General features: G+C 36.6%; 1 protein-coding gene across 4 annotated transcripts in view; it reads right to left on the reverse strand.

Moving 5' to 3' along the window:
- LOC137623080 (uncharacterized protein C7orf50 homolog) overlaps positions 1-3,302 on the reverse strand; it is a 48,364-nt gene extending 45,062 nt beyond the window's left edge. Inside the window, exon 1 of one of the 4 annotated variants that reach the window (XR_011040544.1) lies at positions 3,127-3,301. The gene's annotated coding sequence lies outside the window, so the exon portion shown is untranslated. Of the gene's footprint in view, positions 1-3,126 lie in introns of all 4 variants that reach the window. The other 3 variants (XR_011040545.1, XM_068353732.1, XM_068353731.1) reach the window with 3 other exon arrangements.
- Between the last annotated feature and the right edge of the window lie 2,698 nt (positions 3,303-6,000).

Consider the following 6,000-nt stretch of genomic DNA (forward strand, 5'->3'; position numbering starts at 1 on the left):
ACCGTATTATTTTCTCATTTTATATTCCCATTCAATATAATTTATCATACATTCCATTTTACCTTCCTATATTGGGTTTATTTGTTTTGTTATTTCCTTTCCCATTTGTTCGTACGTTCGTTTCATCAGTTTCCGATCTGCGCATATATCCCCCCCCCCCCCCCTGCGCAGGAGTTTCCACTCCCCCTTTACTCTTTTTATTAGTGTTATTTTCTCATTTTTTATTCCCATTCAATATTATTTATCATTCATTCCATTTTACCTTCCTATATTGGTTTTATTTGTTGGGTTATTTCTTTATCCCTTCCCGGTTTCACATAAATACTTACCCTGGACTAGTTTTTTTATCCAGTTAATTCTCGGTATGATCTCATTTTATATTCCCATTCACTATTATTTACCGTTCATTCCATTTTATCTTCCTATATTGTTTGTATTTATTTTTGTTGGTTAGTTCCTTTTCTCTCCTCTGTGTCTTATAAAACTTTTCTTTCGTCTAGTTTCCGTATTTAGTTCATTCATGTTTTCCCTCTTTTGTTCGTTGTTTTTCCCTTAACCAATCATCACTCTAGGCCTATTCAGATATCTCCCTACCCCCCCTTCCTTTATCTCTGTAAGCGTTGTTTTCCGACCCATTGTTCCCCTGCCTTTCCCGTTTTAACCTTTGACCTAGTTACACGTCCTTCGTTACTAGTGCGTTTTTTTTCCCGTATTTTGAGATGGAACATATTATAGAAACTTGTACCGGTTGCAGCATTCCGTATCTAAAAGCAGTGGCTCAATTCCATGGTGATTTTGTTGATAATTCAGGTTATGTTGATCATTTTCTTAAATCTCACAATGTTATTCCTCATCGTTTAAACTGCCCCAAGTGTCGTGCGCTTTTATCTTATAGGGCAGACATTCACGGGTTTTATTGCTCTACTGTAACCACCATCCGTAAAACTAAGAAGAAACGTCGTTGTGGGTATACTGTTACGGCTTATAAAGGTACTTTTTTGGACCAAAGTCGGCTACCCCCATGGAAGATAATATTGTGCGAACCACTTTTTGCATAAACATTCGGACCATGAGACCCTCATGGATGGTATAGACATATCTTCAAAGACTAGTGTGGATTGGAGAAGTTTCTGTTCGGAGGTTACCGAATACTTCTTCGATAATCAAGAGGCGATTGGTGGTGATGGAGTTACTGTTGAAATAGACGAAACTCAGTTTGGTAAATGTAAATACAACCGTGGTAGACCGTTAAGTGCCATATGGGTCTTTGGGGGTATTGAACGTGTGACCAAGAAATTTTTCATTATCCCTTTAGTTCCCCCCCTTTCTACTAAACGAGATGCTGCTACTCTAATTCCCCTCATCCAGAAGTATATTAAACGTGGTAGTATTATTATGAGTGATAAGTGGGCTGCATACAACTCTTTATCGGAAATTGGTTACGTTCATAAGTCGATTAATCATTCGGAGAATTTCGTTGACCCCCTAGACCCAACCATCCATACTCAAAATATAGAACGTCTCTGGAGAGAAGTGAAGGAGTGGGTTCAGAGGCCTGGAATCAAGACTGAACATTTCAAGCAATATTTTTCCAGGTTCTTTTTCACCCACTACTATCCTCGTCATACGTTGCTGCACCACTTTTTCATTACTGCCAGTCGCCTCTACCCTCCTTTACAACATCAGACAATCGACCCCCCTACCCTCAAGACCCCGATGACCCCCAACCATCCACATCCCAGTCATAGAAGTTAATCCGTCAGTCTCTTCCTTCCGAGTCCAGCAAGTTTCGACGTTTCCTTCATAAAAGTAAGTCATTCCTCAATAGTCATTATTCGTGTTTTGTGACCAGGGTACTTCTAGGCAAGGTTAGGTGGGTTTGTTAGGTTCTGTGGCCTTTCTGTACTTTTTATATATTTCGTACCAGTTATATGGAGAAATTATTGAATATATCTGAGGAGATATTTAGCAGTTCTAGCTCTAGTAATGCCATCGTGTCGTTGGTTAGGTGGGTTTGTTAGGTTCTGTGGCCTTTTGGTACTCTTTATTTATTGTGTAATAGTTTTATGGAAGTATTATTTAGTTTACGTATGGAAAAATTTATTTCTACCTCTAGTAATGACATCGTGCCGTTGGTAACACTGTGTACCATTCGTCATCGTTGGTAGTTCTGTCAACCATTGGTAACGTTGCTAATGTTATCGTCCCCGACATCTGTTGTTTATATATTTTAACTCAGTATATATGTCCACAGTGTTAATATTTATATGGTTCATTTGTATTTTATTTCATTGTGTGATTTCGTACAGGAAATATATGACTTCCTATAGTAGATATCGTGATTTAACTGGTTTTCTCATTCATTTCATCCGTAATAACATCAACCAATTCGTCAACTTATAACTAACCGAATTGGTTGATCTGTTTGTTTGCGATTGAAATGGTCATCAAAATCGGTTAAATCTCGTTATTTGCTATAGGAAATCATATATTTCTTGTGCGAAGTCACACGATGTAATAATATACAAAATCACCATTATTATGTCTAACTTAAAATACGGCAGTGTAATGGGGGTCGCAGGGGGGACGTTAGCCCACCCCCTGGTAGGTATGTAGGTAAGGACACAGCTTGTAGGTTAGGTAAGGGGGGGGGGAAGTTTAAGTTAGTTATAATCAACCTATGAGGAACTGGCCGCTGATATACAAAGGCTCCCAAAATATTACTGAAATCTAATGGTGGTTGCTCCTAGGTACTGACAAACAGTAATCGCTGGGTGGGACTACGAAATATTACCCCAAGATCTATTTAATTATGCGAGGTTCAATGTCCTTTACAATATTACACAAGTAAACTGGAACTTATAAGCAATCCACTAGGTTGATTAGGTCCATTTATATTGTCACGACTCCCATGAATTTAATAATGACTTAATCCATTATTATCCCTACCGTAGAACGAGGTGGTCCGGGAGTCAGTAACGCAGTACATTAGTTTATTTCAAACGATATTGGGGTAATTCCAACATTTTATACATTACAACAACCTAAAACAATTCCAGAATAACTCCACAAAGAATTTACATCAGTAAACATAATTTGTTCTTGAGAAAATACAATAATACTTACGACCAGCTGACAGAAACGTGTTTAACTTGGCGAGATTTAGTATCAACAACAAAACTTCTTCTTGCGGGAAGTTGCGGATAATGGAGGAACACCTTTAAAAACTTACCCTTTCGAATAATAAAAAAGTTAGAAATTTTAAAGGTCTTCTTTGAAAAAGAAGGCTTTGTACCATAAAGGAGTATAAACACTACGAAGGATACTTGGGAAAAGGAGACCCCCCAAAAAAAACAAAATTAGAAAATATTGGAAGTATGGCGGCGTTAACAGAATAGAACTTTCATTACAGGGGAGTAAATATATATAAAGCAGTAAAATAGTACTTGTATTGTTTGAAGATACCAAGAAGGGGTCATGCTGGGTGTTATAAAAGAGAAAAAATTAAGGAGTTAAAGGGAATTCAGTACGAGATTATTTAACTACTGCTTGAACAAGTTAGAACTACACCTTATTGGTGGTTAATGGCTGAAACACCCACATGGTCAGTAGAGTATACGATGAGTATAAGAAATAATACTTTTTCATAACATTATTGCATCAGATGATAAACAGATAGTTAGGGAGATTCCGGAAGACAAAAGAAAGGGAGGGGGGACTATCTGGGTTGCATATTTGAAAGCTCAAGAACCTACAGCAGACATACATTTTGGCTCCAATAATTTGAAACCATCTGTAACAATGTGTAACAGTTTTCTTAGATATTTTGGGCGATCGGTTCAAATAACTTAAAGGGGGATTATATAAATCTTAAAATATTCTAGCCTTAATAAGCAGCCAGTGTAATTCAATTAGTATAAGAGTAATCCTTTCTCAGAGTGGGACACCTTTTGTCCGTCTTGTTCCTCATTTATTAAGTTTGATAATTAAATTTGAAATTGTACTTGAGTACATTAGTCCATACTAGTAAAAACACAGTTTATCATAAGTTTCTTCACAGAATATTCTTCCAGAGACTTATTTACAGAAGCAATTCTCACATTATTTATGTGAGCACTTATGAGACAAATCATGAACATTATAGATAACGGGACCAAGTTGTTATTAATATTCATTAGGATATCACCCAAATTTCTTAAGTTGTTTACTTTTTTTCCAACCATCATAAACTCTTCTCTTTTTCTCTAACATCCATTCCATAACACTAGTAAGAACTTGATTTAAAGTTTCATAATTATCATCAGTCATTTATGGAGGAGTAAAATTGTATTCACAAATAGTTTAAACTTTACTTCAGGCCTCTTTAGTACTTTTGATAGACCTATAATATACAGACATAGATTAAACTTTACTTCAGGCCTCTTGTCGTACTTTTGATTGACAAACTTATAGTATAGACAGATAGTTTAAACTTTACTTCAGGCCTTTGTAGTAGGCTACTTTTGATAAGACCTATAGTAGACAGACAAATAATTTAAACTTTACTGCAGACCTCTGTAGTACTTTTGATAGACCTATAGTATACAGAATAAGATTGGGCCTAGTAGGTAGTAGGCTGGCCAGGACACCAACCACCCATTGAGATACTACCACTAGAGAGTTATGGGGTCCTTTGACTGGTCAGACAGTACTACAGTGAATCCTTCTCTCTGATTACGGTTCTTTCCCTTTGCCTACACACACACCGAATAGTCTGCCTATTCTTTACAGATTCTCCTCTATCCTCATACACTTAACAACACTGAGATTACCAAACAATTCTTCACCCAAGGGGTTAACTACTGCACTGTAATTGTTCAGTGGCTACTTTCCTCTTGGTAAGGGTAGAAGAGACTCTAGCTATGGTAAGCAGTTCTAGGAGGAGGTCACTCCAAAATCAAACCATTGTTCTCTAGTCTTGGGTAGTGCCATAGCCTCTGTACCATGGTCTTCCACTGTCTTGGGTTAGAGTTCTCTTGCTTGAGGGTACACTCAGGCACACTATTCTATCTAATTTCTCTTCCTCTTGTTTTGTTATAGTTTTTATAATTCATATAGGAAATATTTATTTTAATGTTGTTACGGTTCTTAAAATATTTCTTAGGTATTTAGAGTATCACACAACGTCTTCTACGTTAATTGTCAAATCGATGTTATCGAAGCAACTTAAGAAACTTGGGTGACATCTAAATGAACATTAATAACTTGGTCCCGATATCCTGTAATGTTCGTACCGGTGTATCGCTTGACAGTTATTAGTTTCTCAATGCTCAAATAAATAATGTACTGAAGTATGAATCGCTGAACATCACTTCATTAACTGCTTTTGTAAAGAAGTACAGTATCTGGATGATTATTCTGTAAATAAACTCTTGATTAACTGCACTATTACCAGGATTGACTACTATAATTCCTTCCATTAAAATCTACCAAAAGTGCAAGTTATCAATACCGGACATCCAAAATACTGTAGGTACAAATAGTTGTAGATGGTTTAAAGTTATTGGAGCAAAGATTTACTTTTTACCTCAACTGTAGGTTCTAGAGCTTTCAAATGTGGCCCAAAGACTATATAGCAAGCTCTCACCGGATATCCAAAAGAATGAAGATATTAAAGCAATCAGGAAGATGAAGACTTTTCAAAGTGCTTCGATCATGTTGATTTGACAATCAATGTGGAATGCTGTACGCTACTCAAAATACCGTAGAATGTATATGACAAACAGATCTTGTAGGTTCTGTAGTGCACATTGTTTCCTTTCATGATAGGACCAGAAAATCTGCCCTTAAAATGAAATAAAGTAAGAGTCTTCAACTTCTTCTGAAAGGCCTTAATTATGGTATTATTATTATCATAAGTACCTAAACCACAACCATAATTGGAAAATCAGGATGCTACGACCCCAAAAACTCCAAGGAAAATAGCCCAGTGAGGAAAGGAAGGAAACATAGAATAGTGTG

This window comes from Palaemon carinicauda, chromosome 30, assembly GCF_036898095.1.
Source record: "Palaemon carinicauda isolate YSFRI2023 chromosome 30, ASM3689809v2, whole genome shotgun sequence".
Lineage (NCBI taxonomy): Eukaryota > Metazoa > Arthropoda > Malacostraca > Decapoda > Palaemonidae > Palaemon > Palaemon carinicauda.